The sequence below is a fragment of the Arvicola amphibius genome, chromosome 2 (assembly GCF_903992535.2).
Source record: "Arvicola amphibius chromosome 2, mArvAmp1.2, whole genome shotgun sequence".
Classification (NCBI taxonomy): Eukaryota; Metazoa; Chordata; class Mammalia; order Rodentia; family Cricetidae; genus Arvicola; species Arvicola amphibius.
In genome coordinates, this window is record NC_052048.2 from 153,503,155 (window position 1) to 153,524,908 (window position 21,754).

Sequence of the window (21,754 nt, forward strand, 5' to 3'; positions counted from 1 at the left end):
CCATCCCCACAACAGACAAAGGTCTGATCTCCAAAATATATAAGGAACTCAAGAGACTAGACTTTAAAATGCTAATGAACCCAATTAAAAAATGGGGCACTGAACTGAACAGAGAATTCTCAACAGAAGAAGTTCAAATGGCCAAAAGACACTTAAGGGCATGCTCAACCTCCTTAGCAATCAGGGAAATGCAAATCAAAACAACGTTGAGATACCATCTTATACCTGTCAGATTGGCTAAAATCAAAAACACCAATGATAGCCTTTGCTGGAGAGGATGTGGAGTAAGGGGTACACTCATCCTTTTGCTGGTGGGAATGCAAACTTGTGCAACCGGTTTGGAAAGCAGTGTGGAGGTTTCTCAGGAAATTTGGGATCAAACTACACCAGGACCCAACAATCCCACTCTTGGGAATTTACCCAAGAGATGCCCAATCATATTACAAAAGCATTTGTTCAACTTTGTTTATAGCAGCATTATTTGTAATAGCCAGAACCTGGAAACAACCTAGATGCCCTTCAGTGGGAGAATGGATGAAGAAAGTATGGAATATATACATATTAGAGTACTACTCGGCGGTAAAAAACAATGACATCTTGAATTTTGCATGCAAATGGAGGGAAATAGAAAACACCATCCTGAGTGAGGTAACCCAGGCCCAAAAAGATGAACATGGGATGTACTCACTCATAATTGGTTTCTAGCCATAAATAAAGGACATCGAGCCTATAATTCGTAAAAAATCCTAGAGAAGCTATATAAGAAGGTGAACCCAAAGCAAAACATATAGTTATCCTCCTGGATACTGGAAGTAGACAAGATTGCCGGACAAAAAATGGGAACATGGGGGTGGGGTGGGATGGGGGGAGGGGGGGATGGGGAGAGAAAAGTGTGAAGTGGAGGATGGGAAGAGCTTGGGGGAATAGGATGGTTGGGATATAGGAAGGGTGGATATGGGAACAAGGAATTATATATCTTAGTTAAGGGAGCCATTCTAGCGTTGGCAGAGACTTGACTCTAGAGGGGTTCCCAGGTGTCCAGGAAGACGCCCCCAGCTAGGTTCTTGGGCAGCTGAGGAGAGGGTGCCAGAAATGGCCAAATCCTATTGCCATACTCATGAATATCTTTCATATTACCATAGAACCTTCACTTGGCATTGGATGGAGAAAATGACAGAGCCCCACATAGGAGCACCGGACTGAGCTCCCAAGGTCCTGATGAGGAGCAAAAGGAGGGAGATCATGAGCAAGGAAGTCAGGACAGTGAGGAGTGCGTTTACCCATGGAGACGGTGGGACAGATCTAACGGGAGACCACCAAGTCCAGTTGGAATGGGACTGATGGAACAGGGAACCAAACCGGACTCTCTGAATGTGGCTGACAGTGGAGGAGGACTGAGAAACCAAGGACAACGGCAATGGGCTTGGACTCTACAGCATGTATGGGCTCACTGTGAGCCTTGTCAGTTTGGTTGCTCACCTTCCTGGACTTAGGGGGAGTTGGGAGGACCTTGGACTTAACATAGTGAAGGGAACCCTGATGGCTCTTTGTCTTGGAGAGGGGTGGAGTGGGGGTATGGGTGGAAGGGAGTGGAGGGAAGGGGGAGGAGGAGGGGAGGAGATGGAAATCTTTAATAAAAAAATGAGAAAAAAAAGAAAAGAAAAAAAAAAGAAAGAAGTGGAACCTTAGTTAGATTTGAACAAAAAAAAATTAAGGGAATCACATTTGCATTAACATTGGTCAATGTGACTCCAAAGACAGAAGTATACCATAGCTATGTCAGTTATGTCCTATGATCATAAGGGAGTGGATCATTCTGATTTTCTTCTCATATTCGCATCAGCAAGATTATACAATAGTGTTATCAGACATTTATTACATTAAGAAGTACAGTATCATTTAAAGAAGGAGAAATTACATGTGAGCTAAAAGACAGTCATACTAATGACTGACTTCTCAATTTTCTACTTGGTCTATTCATGATGCTTTATCACAGCACAAATCCAGGGAGGATAGATGACTCCACATTTCAGAGACAATTATACAAGTGAGAGCAGTAGCGAAGAATATATAACTTGGTGTGTTACTATCAGATAATACAACTTTATTGCAAGTACAATTCATTTTATGAAGATTAGTGCAACAAAATGCAAGTAAAGTAAGAAGTAAGAGTGAGAAGATGCTAACTTGAAGGCTCAGACAAGCTCTCCCACATGCATGTCAGGACTGGAGAATTGCTTGAGGCAACCAAAACATCTGAAAGATAAAATTGAATACAATTATTGTAATAAAGCAAAAAGCTCTCAGCGAAGTGATAGCTCTCACTTATAATCCCACGACTTAAGGGTTGAGGCATGAGGAATTCAGCACTATGTTAGGCTACATAATGAGTTCGAGTTCAATCTAAGCTACAGGAGCAACTGCTTCAAAGAATGGGGTGCAGGTGAGCAGAGACAGCTCAGTCAGTAGAATGCCTGCAACGTAAGCCTGAGGAACTGCCTTTGGATCCCCAGCATGCAAATGACAGCTGGATAAGATGGTACTGGAAGAGAAAAGGTGACCCCTATATTTTATTGGCAGACCAGCTAGCCTAATCATTGAGCTCCAAGCTGCATAACAGTCCTTGTGTGAATGAACACGGTGGTGAGTGATCAGAGAAGACACCTGATATCACCTTCATAAACTGATAACACATCTGTACCCTTGCATCCTCACACACACACACACACACACACACACACACACACACATATCCACAGGGAGGCATACACATAGCACACAGTCAAAAAAAGCAAGACACATAACATTTCAAAAGAGTTTCATAAAATGCAAAGAAAAAGAATAGACATATACAGTAGAGAGGTCAGCACATCTCACAGACCTTACCAGGAAGTTTCTTCTTACTGAAGGTGCTGATCAATATAGAGACTTCCAACTGGTCAATGAGCAGAGACTAATAGACTGTGTAGTGCCAGATCTAAATGGCACAGCTACATTGCACCCCTCAACTAAGGCTTGGAAATCCTCACAGAAGAGGGCATGGAAAGAATTTAAGAGGCAGAAGTAGGAGATATCTGCTGCCAAAAACTATTTGCCAGACACAACAGGGCCATTGAACACATTAATTTACAAAGACTATGACTTATGCCCAAGACCTGTACAAGATCAAGACTGCCAAAACCTCAGTATGGTTGGGGAAGAGGTTCAGGGAGTTTCAACCTCAGTTGACCATGTGGAAACTGATGGCTTCTGGAAGAGAGAGAGAATCAGTTTTACACAGGGCTGCAGCCCCTGAGATATTACCCACGTTCCAGTTAATGGTATGGCACTGAGTGGACTCAGTAGGTTTTAAAAAAATAAAAATAAAATCATGGTCAGAAAGTGATGGCAGAGAATGGGGAAATTGAAGGGGAGAAAAGGGGATGGATTTTATCAAAACACATTTTACACATTATGAAGTTTTTAACAATAAAAAGGATGACATATAAAGAAAGATGATTCTGAGCATGACAGATTAGACAGGATGAGTGGTCTTATACATACATACACGCACACAAACTCCATACACACACACACATACACTCATACATATACACATATGAAACAGATACTTCTGTGAGTTGAAATTTTTAATTTAAAAATGGAGGAAAAGAAGGGCTGGAAGTGTACTTCATTTGTAGAACGTTAGCCTAGTGTGTATAATATCTGGATTCTATCCCCCAAACCCACAGGAAGAACAGAAAATATGTACATTAGAAGAAAAGAAAGAAAATATTCCCAAAAGGCTAGAAATTTTGAGTGAAAGAAATACTTAATTAGCAGAAATGTGTCAGCCAAACATCAAAAGAGACATTTTCTAGCACACAATAATAAGCAATGTGTCAAGCATTCTGGTACAAACTGCAGATCACTTACATGTAGCCACACATGTAGTACCCAGAGTTCTACATAATGTCTTTTCTTTTTCTACCTGAAAGACTCCATTTAACACTTTGTATAGAGTTGGTTGATTGGTGATTAATCTCTCATTTCTAAAGTTTTGCTTTGTTTTAAAATATATACATATATATTGAAGAGAAAACTGGCTTATAAGCCAGGGAGATCCGAAAGGACTGCACAGTTGCCTAGCCTGGCTGCCGGTCAGGATCCTGGGACCATGGGCCTCAGACCCTGGGGACTGGAACCCCCGTCCTGCCGTGTCCAAGATGACAGGCAACTGCCACCACCCCCTGGCTCCTTAAGCAACTGCTCTGACAACCCTGCATTCTCTGAGGTTATGGAGTCCACTGGCCTCCTGCCATCCCAGTGTGTGGCACAGGTGTCGTTCAACAGTTATCCAGGCTTTGGACATACCCATTTACTGTCCATTCTGTCAAATCTTCCATGGGAGCGACTGGGGAGAACTTGCTGTGCCAATGTGTCCTCACCAGCACACTGGAAGCTGTGCACAGAGGAGCTAAGAAGTAACTGTTCTCCTCTAACACCAGCTGTATCATACTGAGTTTGCAGTGAGAAAATGGCACTGACCTCTCACAGAGTGGCTAAAAGACCCAGGAGCCCACAACAAAAAGGGGACGCTGTGCTGTGACATGGTGTGCGTCATCACACTGCTGGCTACCGTATCAGGATGGCTGTGCTTGCTTGGGGCCCTGGGCCACCTTGGGCTGTACAGCCTACTGGAAGCCATGGGGCTCAATGCTCTCTTCAGGCTTCATGGCCTGTTCTGAATGTTGGTCTCTTTCTGATACCATCATCAGCTGTACTCAGAATGGAGGAAGACCAATCAAAAAGCCCACTTGAAGATTTGGGCAGCAGATGGTTGGGAGACAACCAGTCAGCTCTATCCTGCCAGCCAGCTCCCAAATAACCACAGACTTATTATTAATTATAAATCTCAGCCGATAGCTGAGGCTTATTACTAACTAACTTTTACAACTTGAATTAACCCATATTCTTGTCTACACTCTACCATGGGTACCTTTCTTCAATATGGCATGATCATATCCTGCTTCCTCTGCATCTGACTTGTGACTTGGTCTCCTTACCCACACTCTCAGTTTGTCCTCAAGTCCTACCTGCCTAGCTATTAGCCATTTAGCCTTTAGCAACCAATCCAAGTGACCAATTTTCACAGTAAACCAAAGGATTGTTTAAGAACATTTCCCTTTTCTGTCTAATAAGAAGAGAAGGTTTTAACTTTGAAATAGTAAAAGTGTGTGTATATATATATACATATATATTATATATTTTGATATATATATATATGTGTGTGTGTATATATATATATATATATACATATATATATATATATCTCAAAACAGTTATCAAGTAAGAATTGCAGCCACAATATCCAGTCCATTTGTATTTGGTAAAATTAAAGAAAATACTGTATTATCTATCTTATCATTGTGAGTCTAAAATTTTATACCTAATTTACCTTTTATCATAAGTAAGGAAAATTTTAAGTCTAATTATTAACTCCATCAAAAACCCGAGAAGGGTGTAATATTACCTAATAACAGGGACATCTGACTGCCTGGACCTAAAATTCCTCTGCAACACTGAGAAATCTATCTTTGGCCTATAGGCCTTGACTATCTGACGGATTTTTGTGTGTGCATGAAGAGGAATCTTGAATTTTGTCTTGGCAAAGTTTAGCAGTTCCCTTCTTTTGTATCCTGCTGGTCCAGTTTGGACAGTACACTGCCAGCAATTGAGATAAGTGTAGTTTCTTTTCCAGTAGTTAGCTTTTACCACAAACAAAGCAAACTCCATATGAGGTTTCTTTGATGTCCAACATTTTCTCTGATGTAAATTGGTGCTGCCAGGAGCAGGCATGTTCACTATCAAGAAAAGCCTTATACTATTAAAACATTTTAAATGTCATGTTCTATAAGTCTTTGAAGTGTTTGAAGGCCATCTATATATCTAAGTATTCCTGTTTAACCTTGAAAACATATCTAATATGACAAGTCTAATAATTGTAGATGACTACTAATCCTCATTTCTTAATTATACATTACATTTTTCAGATGAGCTGCATAAGCACAATGCCCCAAACAAGAGTAGAAACACACATTAAATATAACATAAATAACTTTACATTTGTATCAATAACTATATGTAGCCACACCAATGTAGAATATTTTGAGGCTAATAGCTGATTTTTTGGATTAAAGTAGATTCAATAATCTACCCTTTAATCTCACCATTTCTATATTATATTCCCTTTTTTTCTTCAGAAAGAGATCCTTGAATCTAACTCCATTGTTTAGCTTTTTTCCAACTGTGGCCAATAACAACTTATAACCAACCTCTCTAAATGATGACAAACATCCATGGCCCATCTTTTGTGAATGTGGGTGTTGTTTTCTCTAGACTGCTTTCTGTTGCTTGGGAGCCCTGGCATGTTTGGAGGACGCTGAGAAAATTCAGGATTATGGTCAAGTCTTGGCTGGAAGAGTCTGTAAGGCTCAACCATTTCAGCCAGCAGCCTTGAAGCAATTCTGGATGCAGAACTCTGAGAGGTTGGGTCACCTGGGCCATTTATTTTTATTGGTGTTTTGTTCCCTTGTTCTGAAAATACAGAAACTTTCAAAGGTAATGTATACATCTGCATTAAAACAAGTACAGACTGTTGTACACAAGTCAGTCAAAGATGATTTTTTTGTTTTATGTTTGAGTAGGTAAAATACACATTACTTTTCCTGTAGTTTTTCTAGGCTTATCTCTTTGGGGAGTCTTCCATGATCAAACCTGATTGCCTTCAACCTTGAGTGAATTCACAGCCTTTCTTTTACTGTGGGCAGAAAAACAACATCTTCTCCGAAACAATACTTCTTTTGACTTCCATTTTTATTTAACTTTATTTTATGCACATTGGTATAACAATGCCAGATTCTCTGGAACTGGAGCTACAGACAGCTGCAAACTGTCATGCATGTGTTGGTAATTGAACCCACATCCTCTGGAAGAGTGGTCAGTGCTCTTAACCACTGAGCCATCTCACCAGCCCTTGACTTCCATTTTTAATTCAAGACATTTTTCAAATATTTAGGTTTGTTTAATCCAGAAGCTTCCATAAAACAATGTCTCTTAGTAAGTATTGCTCATTCATCAGCTATCAAAATATTTAAAGACAACACAATAGCATACAGGATCAGACACCCCATTTATTTTTCACCTTATGTGGCTTTTTTTCTATTACTTTACTGCTTTTTAAGGAAATTATTATTATTATTATTATTATCTTTAAACTATTTTTTTATTCTATGACTGTCTATATCTTTTCTCTCCTAAGCCTCTGTACATTTTTAAACACACTTTAACCTGTTTAGAGGTTTTTCTATCTGGACCTGGCTTTAGTACCTATCTGTATTCTTTTCTTTCTGCATGAGCAAAACCTAAGCCCACCATGTGGGTGAGTTCATGATATGCTGGTGAAGATTGTGCCTGGCACTAGAGAGGAGAGGCACAGGGAATCAGGAGTTCAGGGCCAGCCTCAGTGACATAGTGAGTTCAAGGTCATCTGGGCTATGTGAGACCCTGTCTTAAAAACAGAGAAACAAAACTAAACAATGTAATACATCTTATTATCTTCATTGTTTGTCCTGCATTCTTTCTCGGAGAAAGCTCCTGTCCTCATATTTTGCTTGGGACTGTAATTTTACTCAAGATATTGTTCTGCTAGAAATTTGTTACAGCTTTTGGGAGTTGAGGATTTACAGTTTATATCAATTTGAGGCAAGAATATTTTTTAAAGACAGTCTTGTAATATAGACAAAGTCTTGTATATACAATATAGTCTTGTAATATAGCTCAGGCTGGTTTTGAATTTGAGATCCTTGTCTTTTTATCGGCTGAAATTATAGAACATATAGACCACATCACTATAACTGACTAGAAAACCTTTTGCTGTAATTTCTTTCCATTTTTCTTTCTTGTCAACCTGTTAGCACCAGTCAAAGACTCAATCCTCGTGGGCTGTTAGACACTGTGCCATAGATCACTGTTTTTCAGTCTTTTCCATCCCGTGTCATTCTGTATACCTATTGTGTGTACACTAGTGAAAGTCTTTGGTTCCTGTGCCATTCTCTATACCCATTGTGTGTACACTAGTGAACATCTTTGGTTCCTGTGTCATTCTGTATGTCTATTGTGTGTACACTAGAGAATGTCTTTGGTTCCTGTGTCATTCTGTATATCTATTGTGTACACTACTGAGGGTCTTTGGTTCCTGTGTCATTCTGTATATCTATTGTGTACACTAGTGAGCATCTTTGGTTCTTGTGTCATTCTGTATATCTATTGTGTACACTAGTGAGGGTCTTTGGTTCCTGTGTCATTCTGTATATCTATTGTGTACACTAGTGAGCGTCTTTGGTTCCTGTGCCATTTTGTATTTCTATTGTGTGTACACTAGTGGGTGTCTGTGGTTCCTGTGTACACTAGTGAGCATCTTTGGTTGAAGTATTGGATCTATTGTAGTTGCTGATTTCTCAGAAAATTTTTTCTACAATTTCACTTCAGCTTTCTTATGAAGTCTCATTTTCATGTATATTAGTATTATTTGTTTGTGTTTCTTTTTGTTGTTTTGTTCAAGAGGCAGTCATACTACTTAGCCCAATTTAAGCTCATACTTCCTATGTAGCCCAGACTTCTAATTTTGTCTGCAAGTCTGGCAGTTATGTTGTACATTTGGTGAAGTTTCCCTTTTGTAATTTATATTTTTAAATGAAATATTTTTGAGTTTTTAATTTTAATGAAAGGGAAGCACATATACTTTCATATTCCATAGTGGTAATTACTATGTCATAAATTCAAATTGTGAATTATTTATTAGTGTCCTCACAGTTTTTTTCCATGTGGCCCCCGATTCCTTGTTGACTTCCTCAACTCACTTTATAACATCAAGGAAGAATATTAAACTTCCTTCCCAGTCACACATAGAAAGCAGCAGGCTGTGGTTCTCAGGATCATGTCTGAAATAAACTTCAGTAGCTGATACCAGCCTGGTGACTGATTCTGAGGCTGGGCCATGGTCTAGATCTATTCCAGTGGATATCCACTCAGCTGGCAGACACTATCCAGCCCTTGGCCCTACAGTTGCACATGCCCAGCTTACCTCCCTAGCTTCAGCTGCTCTACGGAACTGGAGATCCTCTGGACAAAGAAGAGATAGGAGGGCACCTGTATCCTTCTGAATGTTGCTGCTGTGAAAATCAGTCTGGCCAAGTAGAAGAGAATATCAAAATCTGAACTGGCTTATAAACTATAGTCTCCAGGGGGCCAATTCCAATGAGGCGCTGCCCTTTTGGGCTCCCTGGGTCCCTGACTCCTCCATCTCCTTGTCCCATTAATATTCATACCTCTTATGTTCCCCATCTTTTGTTCCCCATCTCTTTGGGTTCTTTCAGGACAGAACTGGTAAAATAACAGGCAGTTCTAAAATATTTCAGTACTTTCAAAGAGATTTTGCGGATATATAAAATCTAGAGCTCAGTGTGTGATCGTGTAATGGGAGAGAAGTTTAGGGAATTGAGAAGAAAGGTTAATTGAGAAATAGAGCCCCATTGACTCAATGGCTGTGTTCAGGAGGCCTGCCCCGATCTCAGCGAAGCACACAGGTGGCAGGGACTGACACACAGTCATGGGTGCACGTGATAGACACAACAGGAATTGAGCTCAGTGCCTTGAGGAGCTTGCCTAAATGGCCTAGATGTGTGAATTGTGAGCACACTTTGCTGGGTTCTGCCTTTCCAAAGACCTGCAGTGCAGAGCCCAGGAGCATGGCACATGGGAGAAAGCCAACTGGTGGGTGGGGACATTTGTGATTGCTGGGCAGGAACATGTGGAAGCTGCTTGTTGTAGTCTGGCTTTTCAAGGGAGTGCAGAGAGAAGCACGACCAGAAGGAAACTTTTTTTTTTGACAAATTTAGTAGCTACCTGGCTTTTGATCAACCTGACTCAACCTCACAGCTTTTCAGTAAAAGGAAACAAAACACAGAATAAGTCACTTGTCTTTCACTGAGATTCACCAGCGCCTGGAAAAATGTATCCACTCTGTAGCCCAGCTCTTGCTGTCTCCTCCAAAAGAAAATTCAGACAAATGGCTATCTGTAGTACCTGTTAGCATACCAAAGCCCATGGTGGCCTCCAGGCTCTCCCGGCATAGTAAATACCTCTTTCAGAGTCCACACCGGAATCCTGGACCCTACCCTAAACTTCTCCAGTTCATGGTTTTCCCTCCCCCCCAGCTTCTCATTCCTATATAACCCCGCCATTCCAGCCAGCACTTTCTTATGGTCCCCCTCTTGCCTCCCCCTCTCACCTCCCTCTCTCTTGCTGCCCCCTCCTCCGCTATGGCCCAGTTACCTCCGCTGTCCTTGGCCAGTGTACTACTTTCTCTCCCTGCTCTGGACTCTTCCAGGTGCCTCTTTCCCACACCATCCCTCAGAGTAGTCAAGTCCTCACTTCATACTTGCAGGCTACAGGGCTTTTTGCAGCTGTTCCCAAGACAGCAAAGGTATTTATGAAACAGAGGAATTTTAAAAATGCTGACAGGATTGTTAAGACACTTAAGTCCTTAAGTCTACCAAGGAAACCGTTTTCAAGGTGTGGCTCCACTGTTGTCCTTGAGGAAGTTGTCCAGACTAGGGAGGAGAACTGTTGTTCATGTGGGGGGAAAGTCCAGGCGCCATTTCTGGGCTGTCCGGAGACAGCAACGCTCCGGGTTCTGGGCTGTCCGGAGACAGCAATGCTCCTCTTACCACTCTTTTGCATTGAAAAAGTTTCCTGCTCCACATGAAATAACTCACGCCACTGCCATTCCTTACTAACCGCAGGGACATGCTGTAGTAAAAAAGTCCTACATATGTCTCAAACCATATTTAAAAAAACAAAAAGGGGTGGATTTCCCTACCTCACAAGTTCTCTGAATAAGGCTCCTAACAACTCAGGTACTGAAGAATCGATGTCATGATGGGAAAATGGTTTGACCTATTCCCCGCGCTAACGTGGGGGGACGAGGACGTGCTTGTATCTCCCACTAAGATGTGAAACACACTTTGGTCCAGTGTGAGAAGCCTGGGATTGGAAAGTGATCAAAGGTTGTTTTCCTGAGGTCTCTGCTAATCATATCTATGCAGGTAAATCTGTTCAAGACACAAACCTACTGGACATTTATCCCCAGGCCACTGCCTTTTTATGCTGTGGTTTCATTATATTCTTCCTTAACAGTTTATAGTGATGACTTATCCTTACCCCTATGTGGAGGGATCTATTCTAACCACCTGGAGTCCCAATGAACTATTTTTAACTATTTCACAATTTAGACAAGATTTAATAGGTAACATGATTGTCAACAGATGTGTGTCAGCAGCGCCTTATAGCAAGAAGGTGTAGTTGTGAATTACCTGTGACCCACCTCCTAGGTATTTGTACCAATTATGCTGGAATACACTAGAAATGGGCTTATAAGACTGTTTTTCTTATTAATACTGCAAAAACAATACTCAGTGAGTTCCAAGGGCACATTCTCTTCAACTTACTAAAACATTCCGTTTGTTTTAGTTGGGTATAACTCTTATGTTCTTCCATCTTAACTACTTTGTATTCTGGTTTCCAGTACTGCAATGAGCCATCCTTGGAGTAAGTATGAAGATACATCTTGAACATCTAAGAAATAAGAAAGGGAGATGTAGGGAGTAGAAGAAGACCTGAATAAAGGTATATTGCTGATCTGGCCATGCCAAGGAGTACAAGACTAAAAACACATGGGAAATTAGCAAAGCCATTTTCCCATATAGGCATGTCTCAAGAGGAATGGGGTATGTAGTGGCATTTCATTTGTATTTTAGTGAATAAAGCTTGCGTGAAGTTCAGAAAGTAAAAACAGCCACACTGATCAGCCTTACGGACCAGGCAATGGAGATGCACACCTTTGATCCCAGTAGCTACACTAGTTTGCCATAGAAATTGGGCAGCAGTGGTACACACATTTAAACCCAGTCCTAGAGAGGAATATAAGGCAGCTCACAGACCCAATCTCATTCTGAGATTCCTAGAAGCAGGATCACCATTTCAGGCTGAGGTAGAGGTAAGGCTGGCTGTTTTGCTTTTCTGCCCTTCAGGTTGAACCCCAATTTCTGTCTCTGTTTTTTTTTCACGGTTGTCACTGTTTTAATGCTATTTCAAAACAACAAAAAAATCACAGTGACAACATATTTTAAATTTGGAACAAGCCATAAGAAACAGCTACCAACAGAAACAAAACTCCTGTCCTCTAAACAGAGTCCTTACAAAGATCTGCGAACTCAACCTTGTGGTTTCATACTTGAAAGGATAGTTTATAGAGATGGAAAATTAAGAAGACTTTTCTTTATTTGATAACAATGTGCAAGTTAGCCCTTGCTGAAGATACGGTAAGAAATGGAGTCCTTCGCTCCAGACAGCTGTCCCTCTGCTGCTCCTCAGTCTCCGGAGCTCACCGTGCACTGGCTTTCCTACAGCCACAATGGCCATGGCTTCTGGTGTCCTTTCTTCTGTCCCTGTCTTCATGAGGACTCCTGCTTCGGCTTCTCCTGCAGCTCTCAGCCCTGCTGTGACTTCCGATTCCCCCTTTCCAGTCAGACCCTTTCTTCTCTGAACTATGACGATGGCTTCCGGACTTCCGGTCAGAATCAGAATGGATCCTCTTGCTATTCTCCCCAGAACTTTCTTGTTTTAGGAGCCTCAATTTTTCCACGTTTCTTCCCCTGTCACCGTGACTGCTAGGAAGTTCTTCATGAAGCTTGTTCTTAGACTTATCCTCTTTAGAGTGGTTTTACTGCCTGAACATTTGGTTCTCTTCTTTTTCTTCCTCTTCTCTCTTTTCTTCTCTTTGCTGTCACTCTCACTGCTGCTTTCTGAAGTGTCGGAGGAAGAGGAGGATGAAAAGGAGGAAGGGGATTTGTTTTTATGTTTTCTACATTTACTTCTACTCTTCTGTAGCTTTTTCTTTTTCTTATCACTTTTCTTTTTCTTTTTTTTTCTTTTCAAGTCTATCCAAGTTCCTGAGAAGCTTCTGTTTCTGCTTGGTCATCAGTGACTTAAAGAATTCAACCTCAGAGTCTTCTTCACCGTCACTCACGACATAGTCCTGTGATGGATCATTTGCGGTCAAGTTTCTCCCCAGTACATTTCGTTTGATGCAAACCCACTGTTTCTCATCTCCTCTATTAGCTCCTAGGGGTGTGTCGACGGACCTGAGCCATCAGTAGGAACTGAACTTGCATTGATTCCAGAAAGACCAAACAAGGGACATTCTCGGTCTGTGTTCACATGACCCCACTTGTGACATTTAATACACCTTACATTTCAAACCTGGATACCAAAGGGCTGATCTCTGATGTTCATGTCATCTTTGGCATATTTTTCTCTCGGAGCACCTTTCTGCCACTCAAACTTGTTCTGCGTCTCCTTCCGTTTCTTCCTTCTCTTTGTTTTCTTTTTTAACTCCCGGTGGGGCCTCATACATAAAATTCAGGCCGTTCTTTACACACTCATCTCCCATAAGCAATCTGTTATCATATGACTCTTGCTCTTTAAGCTACTGTTGCATTAATTCTTCTTGTTTCTTTTTATTATATGGTATTTTCTGCTCTGCCATCCATACTTTCTTGATGTTGGATTTGGACACAGGATGAAAGTCCTTTTTGCACATGAAATTGGGGAAGACTTCCCCATCTTGGAGTACAACTTACTCAGCTGCTAGGTCTGTGAGGGATGTAAACAAACGTCTCTGGGTTTTTTTTTTTTTTTAATTATGCTACAGGGGTATGCGGGTAATAGGCACAGCATTCTAAATCAACTAGTCTTAACTAACACAGGTAACCACATGTGTTCATAGGTTTATATATTTGAATGCTCAGACATCAGGAATTGGCACTACTTAAGAAAGATTAGGAAGTGTGACTCTGCTAGAGTAGGTGTGGCCTTATTGGATGAACTGTGTCACTGAGTGTGGGCTTTGAAGTTTCAAAAGAACAAGCCAGGCCCAGTATCACTCTCTGCTGACTAAGGATCCAGATGCAGAAATCGTAGCTACTTCTCCAGCACCCTGTCTGCTTGTGTGCCTCCATGCTTTCCCACCATGATGATAATGAAATAAACCTCTGAAAGGGTAAATCCAAATTAAATGCCTTCTTTTATAAAAGTTGCTATGGTCATGGAGCTTCCTCGTGGCCATAGGACACTGACTGAGATACCAATCAAGAGGAAAAGTTCATGTGTTTAAAGATAAATGGACCATTCACCAAGACAGACAATTTTCTATGCCAAAATGGGCTTCTATACATTATACATCATGTTTTTGACTGTAACCATATTAAATTATAACTCAATAATAACATATACTAAGAACAGCCCTAAATATTTAGAAATTAAACATTATAGATGAGAATGAATATAGATCAAAACCACAAAAATAAAAAATAAACATATGAACTAAAATCTAAAAATTAAAAAAAAAACAAGATACCAAAACCTATAAGACATAACTATGGGAAAATGCTTATCTTTAAATTCTTATAGTAGAAAAAGAAAAGGGCCAACACATTGGTGTCATCTGGGTGTAATCCAGTTACTGGTGATACTGGTGGAAACAGGAGACTAATGCTCAAGGCCAGCCTATAAAACAAAACTTCACTGCAGTAGCAATAAAAGCCTATTATTGAGGCCCTTTAAGGAAACCTATTTTCTCCAAGAGTGAAGAATAGAATCTTCATCTGAGTGGAAACATTTAATTATCTCCTGCCTTAAAAGTTAATCCAGTTGGGCCAGTCAATCACCTAATCAAGAGACCACCTTTTAGGAAGGGAAGGGAATCCCTTCAGCAAGATACTGTACCTTTCCTTCCCAGAAACACCACAAAGGGTATATTCCCTCCAAGGCCACCATAGGGTTCTGTTATGTCTGCCTGCCTTTCTGAGTCCCAACTTTCCCTTTTTGAATTCTTACATTTTTATTTTTTCAGGTACTGGCTTAAGCCAGGTCATGCTCCCTTCACGCTCTGAGGCCATCTACTTACTCAACAATGTAGTTGCTTGTCCACCACGTGGCTGACATCCATTGCTAAATATGGAAGCCTAATTCAAATGGCATGGATTATTCTCATCATCTCTTTCATCTCCATTAACCTGGAAGCTGCAGAGATCTCCAGCTTGTCTGTTCTGTTGTTTTTCTCTTAAACTTTTGCATAGTTGTCCTCAAGCACCCTTCTGAGTCAGTTTTAAATTTTTTAATTAAACTAAGAACCCTGACAGGGAAGTTAAATTTTTAATTTTCTTCCTAACATGTGGCAACCAACAATGAGAACTTGTTCCCACTGTCAGATAAATAAATGTGTGTCTGTGTGTGTGTGTGTGTGTGTGTGTGTGAGAGAGAGAGAGAGAGAGAGAGAGAGAGAGAGAGAGAGAAAGAGAGAAAGAGATAAGAGAGAGAGAAAGAAGTGAGAGGAAGAAGAGAAGAGGAGAGGTAAGGAAAAAAGAAGAGAAAGACAGATTTTAAAAATCTATAATTTAAGATTTCCCATTAATAAACTTGTAGTGGTTTGAATGAAAATGGCCTCTACAGGCCCTTAGGGAGCTGCACTATTAGGAGGTGTGGCCTTGTTGGAGTAGGTGTGGCCTTGTTACAGGAAGTAAGTCACTAGGGTTGAGCTTTGAGGCTTCAGATGTCTCTCTCTTTTCCTGCTGCCTGCTGATCCAGATGTGGAACTCTCAGCTGTCTCTCCAGCACCATGTCTGCCTTCATGCCTCCATACTTCCCATAATGGTGATAGAGGGCTAAACCTCTGAACTGTGGGTCAGCCCCAAGAAAATGTTTTTAATGTAAGAGTTTCTGTGGTCATGGTGTGTCTTCACAGAAATAGAAACCCTAACTAAGTAAGACAAGGCTACTAAAGGAAAGTTAAATTGAATATGGGAAAAAGCAGTAAAGCAGAAGTTTAAAAAAAGTAGTTGTTCAACAACAGAAGCATGGGGAAGCAATATTTGTCAGCCACAGAGGAGAATGTTCATGGAAAATGAATGCCATGGGAGATGATCAGATTAAGAAAAACAATCCAGTCTCTGAAAGACAAATAGCATCTGTTGTCTCTCATTTAAAGTTCCTAAGCTTTATAGGGTCAAATAAAATTGTGCTTGCTTATGTTAAATGCAATTGTCTGGGAAGCAAAGAGGACAAACGTGAGTTGAGAATTGCAGACAAGGGAGGACAGGAGGAAGAATGGAGCAGCAGGGGATCTACTCAATAAACATGGTGGACCTGTCAGGAATTTTTAAAGAATCAGTAAAAGTTAAAAACAGGGAAAAGGCCTGTTTTCTAAAAATATTAATATAGTTAAATTCCAACTACATTTAACAATAGCAAAACTAAGGGATGACTCCTTTAAAAAGATAAAAAAAATCATAAAAAATAAATGTTAGCCCATATTGTAGCCACCAAAAGATCAAGATATTCCTTTAAAATATGTGATAATAATTCCAATAATCTAACAAATTTTCTACAGAGACAGAAACTGTGAAACAAACTGAAGAAAAATGGAAAAATGAAATTAGTTGAGGATGTTTCTACTAGACAGACAGGAATTTAGAGCTGGCAGTGTGGCCAGGCTCAGGCACCAGGCTACTGCATGAGGCTGTGGGATTCCAAAGCAACAGCAAGGAATTTCTCCTTTTTCAAGCTCCACAGATTTACAATACAGACTCATGATGCCAATTAGTCAAAATTCCCTATATTTGTTAAGGAAATTAAAATTCCAATGAAATACCTTCCCACGAGAAAATTAAGAGTGAAAATAATTGAGTAAGGGGGAAGGAAGGAGCATACAGATTGTAACTGCAGACTGGCATGTTGGCAAGTCTTCATTCACATGCAATGTGATCACCTCTTTAGAAAAGACCTAGTGATCTATAAAAAGCCACTAGTCATCACAAGCAAAACTAGCAACATAGTGTGATCCATGTCATCATACTTTAATTATATTAATCTGTGCTAGCAACAAAGAAAATTAACCTTGATAAAACAATACCATTTATGGTAATATCCAAAGCAAGAAATAATTAAGAATATCTTAGAAAACTAACTGAAACTTTAAAAATTACTGAAAATGTAATTTAAAAGAACTGACCACTGGAGAAAAACAACTAAGAACTCCTAAGTTAATAGGTATTTGTTAATGGGCTGGAAGACTAAATGTTTAGGTTCAATGCTTTATAAGTTGGTTAATAGACTCAATGCAATACAAATCAAACTACAACCATACTTTTTAAAATAAAAACTGCTACAACTGTTTGAAATATTCTAAAAAAAAAAGCAAAAGACCTGGAAAGTTATTTTTTTTAGTTAATAAGTAGGAGAGGATCAGACAAGACGGCTGAGCAGGTAAAGGCATTTTTGACCCTGAAGAAAGAGGTGGAAAGAGAGTAGACTCCCACAAGTTGTCCTCTGTTCTCTTCACATACCATTAGTGTGTACCCATACATCATATACATATACATACAGAAACCAAACAAAAATAAAAATAAAAAGCATAAGAAACAAAACTACTTTTAAAAAAATCAGAAAGTTGTAGCACATAGCCACATATAGTTGGACAAACCAATGAAACTAATAGTCTCAAATGCAAAGTTTCACCTACGAAATTAGTACCTCAAAGCTACCAAAAAATTCAGTAAAACTTGACAATAAATAATGTTATATTCTTTTAGGTAAAACTTAAGTCATACTTTATTATATATGAAAAAACCCCTAAGTTGAACCTAATTAACTTAAAATAGATCACAGCCCTAACTTAAAAAAAAAAGTCTGAGTGCCTTTGGGATAATTTTCATAAAAGGAAAATGGTCAAATGTAAAGGCTTTGGAGGCCAAAGCAGCTAGATCTCCATGATTTCAAGACTTCCATGTCACCCAATCATACTACAAAAGCATCTGCTCAACTATGTTCATAGCAGCATTATTTGTAATAGCCAGATCCTGGAAACAACCTAGATGCCCCTCAGTGGAAGAATGGATGAAGAAACTGTGGAATATATACATATTAGAATACTACTCAGTGGTAAAAAAACAATGACATCTTGAATTTTGCATGCAAATGGATGGAAATAGAAAACACTATTCTGAGTGAGGTAACCCAGACCCAAAAAGATGAACATGGGATGTACTCACTCATAATTGGTTTCTAGCCATAATTAAAGGACATCAAGCCTATAATTCAGGATCCTTGAGAAGATAATAAGAAGAACCTCCACCTGGCGATAGATGAAGAAAATGACTGAGCCCCACATTGGAGCACCTGACTGAGCTCCCAAGGTCCTGATGAAGAGCAAGCAGAAGGAGAGAGAACATGAGAAAGAAAGTCGGGACCGCAAGGGGTGCATTCACCCATGGAGATGGTGGGACAGAACTAAGGGGAGATCACCAACTCCAGTTGGAATGGGACTGATGGAATATGCGACCAAACCGGACTCTCTGAATGTGGCCGACGATGGAGGCTGACTGAGAAGCCAAGGACAATGGCGCTGGGCTTTGATTCTTCTGCATGGACAGGCTCTGTGGGAGCCTTGTCAGCTTGGTTGATCACCTTCCTGGACCTGGGGGGAGTTGGGAGGACCTTGGTCTTAATATAGAGTAGGGAACCCTGATGGCTCCTTGGCCTGGAGAGGGAGGGAGGGAGGGTATGGGTGGAGGGGAGGGGAAGAGATTGAAATTTTTAAATATAAAAAAATAAACCATGAAGAAAAAAAAGACTTCCATGTGCATGTCACAGCAAGCATGCTGTCTTCCCCACCTCCATATACATACATATACATAATAAAACAAAATAAATGTAGTAATAAAGCATATTGTTATGACAGGGCAAAATGCCATGAGAAGGTTTGGTCTCCAGTGTCACGTGGTTTTAGAATATTTCGCAGATGGGCTTGCTCAGAAAAAGCTGGGTTACTGGAGACATGGGCTTGAAGGAGTAACTGGAACTCCAGGTGATTTGTTTCCTTATTTTCTGCCCACCATGTAGTTAGAGTCATCTTTCTTCACAGTCTTTCACATCCAGGATATAATGTCTCAACACAGACCCCAAGTGAGTTAAATCTCTAAAACCAAAAGCCAAATAGAAAAACCCAATCAAACAATAAAAAACAAAGTCATTTCTCCTTTAAGTTGATTCTGTTAGGCACTGCATCACTGTAACAGAAAGCTGACTAATACATGTACCTGCCTCATGATGTAGACAGAGACTGCACTTTGGTTTTCCAGCTGCCCAAACCCAAAAAATCACACAGAAACTATACAAATTATAGCATTGCTTTGTCAATGACTCAGATATAGTCCTAGATAGTCCTTACATCTTAAATTAATACATTTCTATTAATATATGCATCACCATGAGGCTATGGCTTACCAGTAATGTTCTGGTGTCTCCTTCAACTCCACCTATTTCCTCTATCTCTGTTCAGATTTTCCCCCTGGCTTTACTCTGCTAAGCCAATGGCCAAAACAGTTTTATTTATCAACCAATAAAAGCAACAGAGAAACAGAAGGACATCCCACATCATCTTCGCTTTTCTGTTTAAATGAAAAGGAAGGTTTTAACTTTACCATAGTAAAATTACATATAACAAAACTTTTATCAAGCAAAATTACAGTTATAATATTGAGTCTGTTATTATGCAAAAATTAAAGAATATATTCTATCATCCGTCTTATCTTTTGAGTTTAATGTTTTGTATCTAATTTAATCTTTTATTATAACTAAGGAAAACTATAACTACCTATCTTCAACTCCATCAGAGACCCCAGAAGGATATATAATATTACCTAAGTAAATAGGAAGTGCAGTGTAAGCAACTTCCAAAGTTCTAGAAATGACAGAGACATCTTGCTGCCTGGACAGTCACCCAAAGCTTTTCTGTAACATTGGAATATCCCCCTTCAGCCTACAGGCCCATAGTATTTGTCAGACTTTTCAGTGAAGCAGGAAATTTGAAGATCAGTTCTGCTTTGTACTGGCAAAGTTTGTCGGTTGCTTTCTTCTGTGTCCTGCAGAATGCCTGGTAGTTTCTTCTTTGAAGCAGGAACTCTGAAGGACCATCTTGTCTGCTGGAAAGTTCAGCAGTCACTTTTCTGTGGGTCTGCATGTCCAGTTCATACAGCATACACCAAGCAGTCCAGGCAAGAGCAGTTTCTTGCCCAAATGGCTATCCATAATGAGTTTCTTCAATGCCCATCAACCTCTCTGAAGTAATTGGCGCTGCAAGAAGCAGACATGTCTCATTTTTAGGAAAAGTCTAAGTTCTTAAAACCTTTTAAATGCCATATTGGTCTTTGAAGTGTTGAAGATTATCTAACTGGAGAGATGGTTCAGCGGTTAAGAGTACTGCCTACTCTTTCAAAGATCTTAATTTCAATTCCCAGAAACCACATAGTGGCTCAACCATTGTAATGAGATCTGGTACCCTCTTGAGGAAAACACCTGGTCTGTTGTCCTCATCATCTTAGACCATGAAACCCAATGTAGACAAGTTCAACAGAACCACCATCTATGGGCTGCCCATCCATGCTTCAGCATTGCCAGGGTATAAATTGCATTCAAATATCTAGAAAACCTAACTAATGTGATTAAAAGTTTTATTATTATAGATGGCTATCTATTAATCTGTATTTCTTAATTATACATTACATTTTTAAATGAGTTGTATAAGCATAATAATTAACCAAAAGTAGAAATATATATGTATAGAAATAATTTACATATATAGAAATATATATACATATAGAGTGTGTAACAAAATTGACCTTTAATTTGTATTAACAGACCAAAATCCATACATACCAATGTATTTATCTCTATATAATATTCCCCTTATTTTTTTAAGAAATTGATTGTGACCATTAACCATTTATAACCAACCCTTTTAAAATTAAAATAAACATTTATAACCAATTATTTTGGAAATTTGGGCATGGTTTTCTCCAAACTGTTCCCAGCTGTTTGTTTGGTAAATGTTTTTAAAGTTCATTGAGACCTTTCACAGGTCTTGTTCCATCAAAGCAAACCATGTCACCCTGGAAGGAATCCATATGTTCCCATCCTCTGTGGAAACAAAAGCAGAATCTCTTTTCCAAATTAGCATATCTTTAGATTCAAATTTTGAAGTCAAGATAACTTTAAAATATATTTTGGTTTAGTTTAGCAGTCCCCAGAATCAAATGTCTCTCTGAAGTAAAAAAATTTAAATGAAACACAATATATATAATCCAGACTCTCTATGTATTTTTCATCTCTATGTGGCTTAATATATGTATTTTTATTATTTAATTTCTTTCTAAGAATTTTTAAATCATCATTTCAATCTATGACTGTTTCTGCTATTTCTTTTCTCTTTTCTAAGTCTGTGCATATTTATCACACACACTGTGATCTGTTAGGAGGTCTTTTACTTCTGAATCTGTCCTGTTGTGTACCTGAAATCTTTCTGACAAGGAACATTTTTTAAAATGGTAAGCAGTGTGGTCACTTTGGCCCTGGATACTGGCTCCACCTCTCTTGGTCTTTCAATATGGCTGAGGTACATTTTTTGCCAGCTCTGGGACTACCAGGTGGGAGCCTTGCTCGCAATCTCAACTGTGGCAATCAGTGTGTAGCACATAAACCTTTTTTGTCTGAGTAAAAGATAAATCTGCCATGCAATGTGCCCTGGGACCTGGAAATG

The 21,754-nt window shown here is 39.6% G+C and overlaps 2 pseudogenes; one reads left to right on the plus strand and one right to left on the minus strand.

Moving 5' to 3' along the window:
- Positions 1-4,205: 4,205 nt before the first annotated feature.
- LOC119807466 lies at positions 4,206-9,833 on the plus strand (annotated as a pseudogene).
- A 2,651-nt stretch (positions 9,834-12,484) lies between these two features.
- Positions 12,485-21,101, minus strand: LOC119807465 (annotated as a pseudogene).
- Between the last annotated feature and the right edge of the window lie 653 nt (positions 21,102-21,754).